This window comes from Rana temporaria, chromosome 1 (genome assembly GCF_905171775.1).
Source record: "Rana temporaria chromosome 1, aRanTem1.1, whole genome shotgun sequence".
Classification (NCBI taxonomy): domain Eukaryota; kingdom Metazoa; phylum Chordata; class Amphibia; order Anura; family Ranidae; genus Rana; species Rana temporaria.
This window is the reverse complement of record NC_053489.1, coordinates 687,715,833-687,727,865: the sequence shown is the minus strand read 5'-3', so window position 1 is coordinate 687,727,865 and position 12,033 is coordinate 687,715,833.

Sequence of the window (12,033 nt, the reverse complement as noted above, 5' to 3'; positions counted from 1 at the left end):
CATTGTATTGACCCATTTCCCTAAGACTAGGAGGCTCCTCCGATATCCAATGAGTCATTATAAGCTTGCGAGCCAAAAATTGAGATCTAATTACTGCCACTCTAGTGCCCTCTTCCCATTCTAACTCTTCCAGTATAAAGAGTAAACATTGCTTTGGATCTGTAGGCAACGAAAAACCTGGAACACCCTGTTAATGGTGTCCACCACCCCCTTCCAATATGGGTGGAGCTTCGGGCATCGCCACAGTAGGTGGATCAAGTCACCGTGGTCCAGGGGTCAAGTCCTGGGGAAAAACGTGTGGGAACTCCCACCCAAGATCCACTCCCCCACCAAAATAAAAAAAATGATACGCTCATATGCATAATTACTAAACCGTATGGGTCTTGCTTCTTTCTAAATCCCGCGATAACTCGCGGCAGACCTCCGCAATGTCTCATGGGAACAATGACAAAAGTTCCCAGGAGACATTGCGGCATCGAGGAAGTGACGGATTACCCGCACACTACCCAATGAATCCATATACAGGAAGCGGCCAGTAACATAAAGGATTACTAAGGTTGGCCTGCCCATGACAGTGACTCGAGCTGGGCATCGCCGCTTAGTGAAGGATTGGCTCGGGCGGCTCGGCTGCTCTAGTCCTGCAAAGGGAACTGCGTTCCTGCTGTGAAAAAAGTGCAGGAACTCCGTTCCCACGCGTTCCCGCAGGACTTGAGCCCTGCCGTGGTCCCTTTTACACCTGGTGCAGAGTGGGGGGGGCCGCAACCTCATAGCAAACAGCCTATTGGGGTGTGATACACCCTCAGCAGTAAATACAATTGCGACACTTTATGGAACACATTCAGAGAGCAGACCGGTACCGCCTGTAGGGTCTCCTCCCACTGCTCACCATCCATCGGGCCCACTTCTCCCTCCCACTTGGCCCTCATCCGCAACGGGTGTCTAGTCGCTTTAAGAGCATTATAGGCCCCCCCCCCCGGCAATACAGTGCACTGGGGCCCTGTCTACACAATTACGCACGGGAATAAAAAATGCAAATTATCCACAAGGTGATATTTATTGGTACTTCCAACAAAATCAGTGTTTAAACATTAACACAATGTTTGGACAATATAACACGATCTCGAAAAGCAAGACATTTAAAAACATGAAATTACAGATAAAATGAGACGTACAAAAGCGCTAATTATTTATAAAATGTGCGATACTTCTTTGTAGAGAATTCCTTTATACCTGCCTTGAAGTCAATGGTACTGCTGGTGCTGTGATAAAATGATAAAAATGTCCAATGTGTACAGTGTTACATGACTGAGTAATTGTCATTCCAAGTGTGGCAGCGCTGAAAGCTGAAAATTGGCCTGGTCAGGAAGGGGGTAAAAGTGTCCGGTAGGCAAGTGGTTAATACATTTTATAAAGGATAAAGCAATAAGCAAAAGAGAGAGAGAGCATAAGTGAAGAAAACCACCATTCAAGACGCAGCAAGGATTACAGAATACAGATCACAGTCCAAGAAGGATATGAATGAACAGGGCCGCCAATAACCATCGGCCCCTTACAGGTGGCCGATGGTCCCCAGGGGTCCAGCTGGCCCCCCTCCCGTTTTTTAATTTATTTCATTTTTAATGTATTTATTATTATTATTTTTTTTTGTGATGGCTGCTCAGTGACCGAAGAGTAACATGTGAGGTCAACAGGTACATCCGGTGACGGTTTCAGCACAGTGGGCCGGATTCACGTAGAGCTGCGTAAAATTGTGCGGGCGTAACATATCTGATTTACGTTACGCCTCCGCAACTTACTGTATTCTCAAAGCACTTGCTCCGTAAGTTGCGGCGGCGTAGCGTAAATCGGCCCGGCGTAAGCCCGCCTAATTCAAATTTGGATCAGGGGGGCGTGTTTTATGTAAAACTACTGTGACCCGACGTGATTGACGTTTTTGCGGAACGGCGCATGCGCCGTCCGTGGAATTTCCCAGTGTGCATTGCTCCAAAGTACGCCACAAGGACGTCATTGGTTTCGACGTGAACGTAAATGACGTCCAGCCCCATTCAGGGACAACTTACGCAAACGACGTAAGTTTTTCAAACATTGGTACGCCGCACTTATGCCTCATATAGCAGGGGAAACTATACACCAGGAAATGCCTAACGTAAACGGCGTAACTTTACTGCGTCGGACGCGCGTACGTTCGGGAATTTGCGTATCTAGCTAATTTGCATATTCGACGCGGAATTCAACGGAAGCGCCACCTAGCGGCGAAAAAAAAAATTGCAGTTAAGATCCGACGGCGTAAGAGACTTATGCCTGTCGGATCTAATGGATATCAATGCGTAACTGATTCTAAGAATCAGGCGCATAGATACGACGGGTCAGATTAGGACTTACGACGGCGTACATGGCGCTGCGCCTTCGTAAGGCCTTTAAGAATCTCTCCCAGTGTATTCTAAGGTCTTGCCGTTGGCTGTTTTTGGTTCTGTTTTTTTTTTACTTCTATCTAGGGTAAGCCAGCCTGATTGACTGAGTTCCTACACTTTGCTGTTCCATATTGAAGAAGTTATCTTTTAATCTTCTCTCTGAAGACTTCAATCAGCTCTGGTCTTCTCCATCCCTCGATCTGTATTTCCTGGGCTTCTTCTGACAGATCCAGGGCAGGGGGGTGGCGCAGGGCTGACTTTCCAGCTTTGGTGAGGCCTTTGCACACCAATCATGTCTCTTGAATTCAAATTTTTCCCTGTGAAAATAGAAAGATGCCATCAGCTCCGTGTACTGTGACTGGAGAAAGAACATTTATCATTACTGAAGGGCTGGCATTGGGTGACCACGTGTCCCTCATTTTGCAGGTCTGTCCCGGGTCCCGGGTACCTTTATTCCAGGACAATACAGCGTCCCAGAATTAAACTGACACAGCCCCCCCCCCCCCCGGCCGATCTAATGCCCCCAAAAAAGGCCGCCACATCACCGCTTTACTCAATGACAGTACTTGTCCTGGCCGAGAATGTCTGGAGGAGCACAATCCCCGCCCCCTGCTTGTGATTGGAGAAATCATAAATCCCGCCTCATGTGTCCAATCACTGTGCTGTGATTCGTTACACCACAAGCTGACTTTTGTGAAGGAGGGTGTCCCTGAATGGCAGTTTGGAAATGTGGTCACCCTAGGCTGGCGGAGTTCTCAGGGGTATAGGTGGTTGAGCCTTCTTCTGCTGGATCAGACTCCAATCTAATCACCATGTGGGCAGGTGCAGTTCCTCCTCCCTGCTGTAGGTAGCGCTGTTTAGCTGGCTGCTGTGTATAGGGAAATAGGGGTTGAGAGGAGCTTTGTTCCTCTGAAGCCTCCATAGGTGTCATCAGGGGAGCAACGGTCTGATTGGAAGCGGCTGCTCTGGCTGACCTCCGCGGCCATCTTTAGTGGCTAGGGACAGCACACTTAGCTCTAGGGTGAGGTTCTGGTTGAGGAGGGACGGTGCAGGGACACTACGCCTGGCTCTGCCATCTGGCACGTAGGGACAGTACACTTAGCTCTAGGGTGAGGTTCTGGTTGAGGAGGGACGGTGCAGGGACACTACGCCTGGCTCTGCCATCTGGCACGTAGGGACAGTACACTTAGCTCTAGGGTGAGGTTCTGGTTGAGGAGGGACGGTGCAGGGACACTACGCCTGGCTCTGCCATCTGGCACGTAGGGACAGTACACTTAGCTCTAGGGTGAGGTTCTGGTTGAGGAGGGACGGTGCAGGGACACTACGCCTGGCTCTGCCATCTGGCACGTAGGGACAGTACACTTAGCTCTAGGGTGAGGTTCTGGTTGAGGAGGGACAGTGCAGGGACACTACGCCTGGCTCTGCCATCTGGCACGTAGGGACAGTACACTTAGCTCTAGGGTGAGGTTCTGGTTGAGGAGGGACGGTGCAGGGACACTACGCCTGGCTCTGCCATCTGGCACGTAGGGACAGTACACTTAGCTCTAGGGTGAGGTTCTGGTTGAGGAGGGACAGTGCAGGGACACTACGCCTGGCTCTGCCATCTGGGACCCCTACAGAGTTGGAACAAGGACCTGCCTATCTGGTTACTGAAGACACGTGCACTACTGCCTGCCAGCCTCCCCTTTCTTTAGATGTTGTTCTGGTAATGTAGTCTAACAAAAAATGTCCTCTCAAGTACAAAGACTAGCCCAGATTCTCGTAGGGAGCGCGTATTTGTGTGCGGGTGTAGCGTATCGTATTTACGCTACGCCTCTGCAACTTTGACAGGCAAGTGCAGTATTCACAAAGCACTTGCTCCGTAAGTTGCGGCGGCGTAGCGTAAATAGGCCGGCGTAAGCCCGCCTAATTCAAATGTGGAAGATGTGGGCGTTTTTTTATGTAAATTTATTGTGACCCCGTGTAAATGACGCTTTTATCGAAAGGGCGCATGCGCGCGCATGCTCAGTATCATGTTGAATTTTCAAATTAAATTGCGCCCGCTCAATGCCTAGTCGACGTGAACGTAACTTACGTCCAGCCCCATTCACGGACGACTTAAGCAAAAGACGTAAAACGTAAAAAATTCGACGCTGTTACGACGTCCATACCTAACATTGGTACGCCTCATAGAGCAGGGGTAACTTTACGCTCAAAAAAGCCTTACGTAAACGACGTAAAAAAATGCGCCGGGCGCACGTACGTTTGAGAATCGGCAAATCTAGCTCATTACCATATTCGACGCGTAAATCGACGGAAGCGCCACCTAGCGGACAGCGTAAATATGCAACTTAGATACGCCGGCGTAAGAGACTTACGCCGGTCGGATCTAAGACAAATCTATGCGTAACTGATTCTAAGAATCAGGCGCATAGATACGACGTCTCAAACTCAGAGTTACGACGGCGTATCTGGAGATACGCCGGCGTAACTCCTACGAGAATCTGGCCCACTGTGTTTAAGCACCAGCAATGCTAAGAGCTATTATAGCTGGGTGGCCTGTAATCATGGGTGTCCACAGGTAGGGGCAGGGGGGGGGGAAGTGCCTGGAATCAGGGATCGGATCAGCACTGTTAAATTCAGCACAGTGGTGTTGCTATGGGGGTGCTGCGGGCAGTGGGATGACACCATCAAGGTGCTGTCAAGCCCCCATCAGTGTAGTGTGACTGTGGGCTCTTTTCCCTGCTCAGTCCAGCAGAGAACTCGGCCCTGGGCAGTTTGGTATCATGTGAGGTGGGGGGGGGGGGCACAAGGAGATTAGGGGGAAGGGGATTTGTATTGAGAAGGGGAATTTGGGGAGCGGCAGGGGATAAGAACTGTAGAGGGCAAATATGGGGAGATGTGCTAGGAATGGTGATTTGGGGGGACTTGTGATGGAATGGGGGAAGAAGATTTGTGCTAGAAGGGGGGATTTGGGGGGGGGTTGTGCTATAAAAGTAATATGGTAGAAGGTAAATATATATATATTTGGGGGGGTTATTTAAACCTGCTGGAAGGGCAGGTTTGGAGTGGGGGGAGGATTTGTGCTTGGAAGGGAAATTTGAGGGGTAGGGGGATGTGTGCTAGCAGGTGGATTTTTTTTTTGAGGGGGGCGGGGGGGATTACGCTGGGGGCATATGGGGAGAGAGAGGATTCAAGCTGGGAGTAGGGTTGGGGGAAGGGGAGGAGATGTGTTCTGGGAGAAGGGATTTAAGCAGTGGGGTGGATTTGTACTGGGACGAGGGGAATTTATGTTTAGGGGTGAGCATGCAGATTAGTGCTCATTTTTTTTGGGGGGGGGGAATTTTCGCTGACACATAATATTCATACTTCTTGGGAGTGGGGGTGCAACTTGGCATGTTTTCCCCGGGCTCTAGATGACCTTGTCCTGCCACTGGGTAGAGGAAAAGTTGAGTTTAGGCTCCAGAGAGGAGAAGATGTCTTTCAAAGTAAAGTCATTATTGGGGGAAGGCCACCAGTTCCCTCCTGAATTGGCACCACCAGAGCAGCCAAATTTACTGGTACTAAACCAAATCATTTTAGGAGAGCATGGCGTACATTACGCCGCCGTAGCGCACACACCATACGGCACGCCAACGTAGCGCGGAGAGGCATGCATTGCATTCATCAAGCCAGTGTTCCCAAGACTGCGCCAGCGTGGCATGGGTTTCGAAGGCGCACGCCGGCGTAGGTAGAAGTGGCCGTGACACCATGCAAACGATGGGCCGAGCGCCAGACCGGTACGTCGGCGTGGCGCAGTGTTTTACACCCAGAGTATCACGAACTGGGCATGCGCCGTGACATGGACAAATGCATAGCACCCCCTGCGCCTGCTCACAACCACGGTGGCACAACCGCCTAAGCTATGCCGGATCACCGCGTACGCCGTGAACATAACGTACGCCCAGCCAGACGCACGTCCAACGCAAAGTACGCCAGCTTGTGTTCCCTGGTGCAGACGACATGTCAGACAGTGACATTGAGAAGGAGAAGCGAAAGAAGAACTTCTCTGTGCCTGTTGACGCAGTAGTAGTGCTATGACCACGGCTGCCCCTGGCATGTTGGCATACGCATGTGTTGTCCTGCAAGTGTGGTTGCTCTGCTCGTCCATAACGGTGCTGCTGCAGCTGCTCTCCAGCTGACCTGTGCATGTCTGTTGTCGGGTTGCGCCTCATGTATGGTGTAAAGTTCGGGGGCTATTGCTCAGTGGGATTAAGTGCACAAACCGTTGGACCTGAACATAAAAAGGCTTTTATTCATAAGTCAACAAAAAATAAGGCTTTTCTCAGCACACAAGGAAAACTATAAACGAAAAGTCCGCTTAGCTTCAGCATCAAATAAAGTCTGCTTATCTTCAGCACCAAAAATAAGTCAAAACAAAACACATACAGTTCGTTGGTAGACGGGTCTTCACCCCACTGTATTCCAAAAGTCCTCACTGTATTGTGAGCAGCAGCTATCAGACTCCCAGCTTGTCCTCACAGGTGCAACCTCCACACTCCTCCACCAACCTCCACCATCACTTCCTCTTTAAATGGGTGGTTCTCTGGGAGTGTTAACACCTTGTGTGCTGGCTCTTCAGTGTTTAGGAGTGGAGGCTCTTTCCCACCCAAATAGCACTTTAGAGCCTCCAGAATTCCAGGCCCCAAATTACTCTATCAAGAGAGAGAGAACTGCGAGCCAGTCCTCTCTGGATTAACTCTTACCTGGAATCCTTCACCCACTTTGGGTGACCCCCTGAACACTCTTCCCGCTACTTAAGGGGACCATAGCCTAAATAGTGGTGCTGTATAGCACCCGTCCAGGACCCAACCCTGGCGTCCTGTACAATGGGGAATAACTTTACACCGGACGTACAACTTACGCGCATCTCGCGTAGCATGCGCCGGGCGCACGCACGTTTGTGAATCGGCGTATTTCCCTCATTTGCATGTTTGAATGGCTAATCAATGGGAGCAGCTCCATGCGTCCAGCCCATATGTGCTCCCACCCTACGCCAGCGTGTGCAAGCTACGTCGGCGGGGTGTAGCCTGTTTTTAGGCGCATGTTGGTTCGTGGGTGTGCCGCACACATACGCCGGGGCACATTTGCACTTACGACGGCGTAACGTGCTATACATCGGCATAAGTGCTTGGTGAATCTGGGCCAAAGAAGGATGTGGACTCAAGCCTCGTACACAAGCTCGGTTTTCCCGGCAAGAACCAGCAAGAAAACTTCTGGCAGAGCTTTCTTGCCGAGTAAACCGAGCGTGTGTACGAGGCTTTCAGGTTGATCGTCAGGAAATCTGGCCAGAATCTCGACGAGAAAAATAGAGATCCTGCTCTCTATTTTATCATCGGGATTCTTGTCGGCCTGTTTCCCAATGAGAAACCGCGGTTCTTTTGAAAGGAGCGTCTGTACACTCGGGCGGCAAGAGATTCTTGCCAAGAATCTCGTCAGAAAAAACAACGTTTTTTTCCTGATGAGATTCTGGCCTGTGCATACGAGGCTTGAGACTCGTTATTCTTTATTTCATTCCAATCGTTATTTCAATCTACAGATCTCCATATTACCTGTAATTATGTAGAAATGGCACAACCAGCAAACTCTGTTTTCTTCCCTGTAAGCTCTACAATACGGCTTTTCCTCCAGCACTCTACTGACAGTACAGACAGTTATTACTCACTGGAGGCTTTCATCCGACCACTTCCATGCATTATTAACTCTTCTCAAACCGATCCAGAAACCTCTTCCGTCTGCCTCAACTATCGCCTGGAAACCAAATGAGATATATTAGTGGGGCTCCTAGTGATGTAAGTGTGTGCTGTGTTTAGTACTAGAGGTCGACCGATATATCGGCCGATATTTGGCCATTTTGGAGAAATCGGCATCGGCCGATTTTTATCCAAATTAGGATGATATTTTACATGGCCGCTAGCGGTGCCACGGATCCAGAGCTAGGCCGAAGCCGCGGCCTTTCCTGATGCTGTGACCGCGGCGGCAATCCGCGGATCCATGGATTGCCGCCGCAGTCACAGCATCAGGAAAGACCGCAGCTTCGGCCTAGCTCCGGAGCCGCGGCCATCTTGATACACCCAGCGCGGTGGCCCTCCTCTCTGTTTACGCCCATACAGGAGGAGGGGCCCGCGCTCGTGGGACACACACCGCTCTCTGGTGTCTGTAGCAGGAGGGGGGGTGTCTATACTGGAGGGAGAGGGGGTCTGTACTGAGGGGGGTGACATTTTTTTTGCACCAGTGCCAATTAGTGCCACTTGCCATCCAGTGCCATCTGCCAGTGGCAATACCAGTGCCACCATCCAGTGCCAATTAGTGCCACCTTCCATCCAGTCCCATCTGCGAATGCCACCTGCCAGTGCCACCATCCAGTGCCAATTAGTGCCACCTTCCATCCAGTGCCACCTGCCAGTGTGATCCAGTGCCACCTACCAGTGCCAACTAAAGCCATCAGTGCCACCTGCCAATGCCAACCAGTGCTAACTATTGCCACCCAGTGCCACCTGCCAGTGCCAATTAGTGCCACCTGCCAGTCAGTACCAATTAGTGCCACCTGCCAGTCAGTGCCAACCAGTGTCACTTGCCAGTGTCACCTGTTAGTGCCACCTGCCAGTGGCACGTACCATCTACCAGTGCCAACCAGTGCCATCTGCCAATCAGTGCCACCTGCCAGTGCCAATAAGTGCCACCTGCCAGTGCCAATAAGTGCCACCTGCCAATCAGTGCCATCTGCTAGTACCATCTTTCAGTGGCATCCAGTGCAACCTTCCAGTGCCAATAAGTGCCTTCTGCTAGTGACATCTTCCAGTGCCAATTAGTGTCATCCAGTGCCACGAGCCAGTGCCACCAAAAAAAAAAAAAATCGACATCATATATCGGCCGCCCAGATTTCTAAATATCGGCATTGGCCAGAGAAAAAACCCATATTGGTCGACCTCTATTTAGTACCCACAACAACCAATCACATTTGTATTTCTATTTCTTTCCCGTCATTCTCTTGTGGCTCCATCTTTAAATTTGTCTGGGTGTGGTAGAGTAAAAAAAGTAATTCTTATTTCAGATAGATGAGGACCTACTAAACGAATGACCTACCGAGGTCCACATGTAAGCAGCCTCACAACTGTCAAGCCTTAAGCCTCGTACACACGCTCGGCTTTTCTCGGCAAGAACCAGCAAAAAAACTGCTGGCAAACCGAGTGTGTGTACGAGGCTTTCAGGTTTCTCATCAAGAAAACTCTCGATGAGAACCTTCTTTCTATTTTTTCATCGTAATTCTCGGCAGTGTTTTCCTGCCGAGAAACCCGAGAGTGTGTATACTTACCTGTCGCCGCGGAAACCCGCTCATGCTCGAAATGACTTTGACGCATGTGCGGTAGCCTCCTAGGCATAGGTAGGGTGTAGCAAGATGGCGGCGAAGGCATTGAATATGACGAGCGCATGCTCGTCATAGTCGATGACGTCACCGCGTTCATTCCATTCAAAAGAATGGCGGTTCTTTTGAATGGAGTGTCTGTACACTCGGCCGGCAAGAGATTCTTGCCAAGAATCTCGTCAGGAAAAATAGTTGGGGAGGTGATCGCCCTTCAGGGAGTTATGTCTGGGAGATGGAAGTGGAGACTGCCGGAAGGAGATCACCCCTTGGTAAGCCATGTCTGTGGGATTGATATGAGGAGGTGATCGCCCTTCAGGGAGTTCTGTCTTGGAGGTGGACTGGACATGGACACTGCTGGAAGGAGATCACCCCTTGGTAAGCCATGTCTGTGGGATTGATATGAGGAGGTGATCGCCCTTCAGGGAGTTCTGTCTTGGAGGTGGACTGGACATGGACACTGCTGGAAGGAGATCACCTCTTGGTAAGCGATGTCTGTGGGATTGATATGAGGAGGTGATCGCCCTTCAGGGAGTTCTGTCTTGGAGGTGGACATGGACACTGCTGGAAGGAGATCACCCCTTGGTAAGCGATGTCTGTGGGATTGATATGAGGAGGTGATCGCCCTTCAGGGAGTTCTGTCTTGGAGGTGGACATGGACACTGCTGGAAGGAGATCACCCCTTGGTAAGCGATGTCTGTGGGATTGATATGAGGAGGTGATCGCCCTTCAGGGAGTTCTGTCTTGGAGGTGGACATGGACACTGCTGGAAGGAGATCACCCCTTGGTAAGCGATGTCTGTGGGATTGATATGAGGAGGTGATCGCCCTTCAGGGAGTTCTGTCTTGGAGGTGGACTGGACATGGACACTGCTGGAAGGAGATCACCCCTTGGTAAGCCATGTCTGTTGGATTGATATGAGGAGGTGATCGCCCTTCAGGGAGTTATGTCTTGGAGGTGGACTGGACATGGAGGGGGGTGCAGATACCCGTCTAAAGAGTAAAGACAAGTATTTGCACCCACTTCTGGCAACACAGTCTCGGGTAAGCTGCGGGCATGATGTCACCTCCTGTCCCCCCCCCCGTTGTATGCTGGGAACACTCGGCTCCCAGAACACAGTGGGAGCCAATCGGCAGGCGTAGCGCAACTCACGGATGCGCCGTAGGGAACCGGACAGTGAAGCCGGAGCGCTTCACTTCCTGGTTCCCTCACCGTGGATGGCGGGGGGGCAGCAGAGTGACGAGCGTCCGCTCATCCTCTGCTGCGGACGTCGCTGGACTCCAGGACAGGTAAGTGTCCTAATATTAAAAGTCAGCAGCTGCAGTATTTGTATCTGCTGTCTTATTTTTTTTTTTTCAGCAGACATCCGCTTTAAACATTGCTGTGCTAGGTATGTATATTACTTGTAGACAAGTCAAAATTCTGGCACTTTGCCCATTCAGTGACAGAGAGTCTCCTGAAAGCCTCCTGCCAACCTTCAAAGACTGAACTTTGCCAGTCTACCCAAGGCCGATCTTAGGGTCAAAGGCGCCTGGGTGCAGAAATATTGCTGGCGCCCCCACATGGGCGTCGTAATTTTACTAATTCCTCCCCTTTAGCCCTGGTTCACACTGGGTACGATTTGGAACGATTTGAGATGCGATTTGACATGTCAAATCGCATCTCAAATCGGCGGCAATTGTCGGCAATGGCACTGTCCTAATCAGTGCGACGCCGCATCTACGTTTTCAAAAAGTAGTTCCTGTACTACTTTTTGCGATTTCGGGCCGTGATTTACATTAAATTGCGGCCGAAATCGCGGCAAATCACGGCAAAATCGCGGCAAAATTGTGGCCGCGAAATCGCGGTAAAATCGCGCATTTTTCCGCGATTTTGAATTCGCAGCAGTGTGAACCTAGGCTAACAAATATTTCTATGGCAACAACTCAACCACAGAGATGCTCCCCTACGAAGTCTTCATTACCCTGGGATCCATACATGATCTCTTAACAATAAACGAAAAACAGGAATAGAAGCAGAGAACTTTATTGGGACCTGGAGGGGGCCTCTGTGATGGACACAGAGAGGGCTTCTGTTAGGCCCCGTACACACGATAGAATCCATCCGCTGAAAAATCTCAGCGGATCGGTTTCAGCGGATAGATTCTATGGTGTGTACATTCCTGCGGATATTTATCCGCGGAAATTTCCCGATTCCAGCAGATAAAAATTTGTAGACATGTCTACAAATCTATCCGCTTGA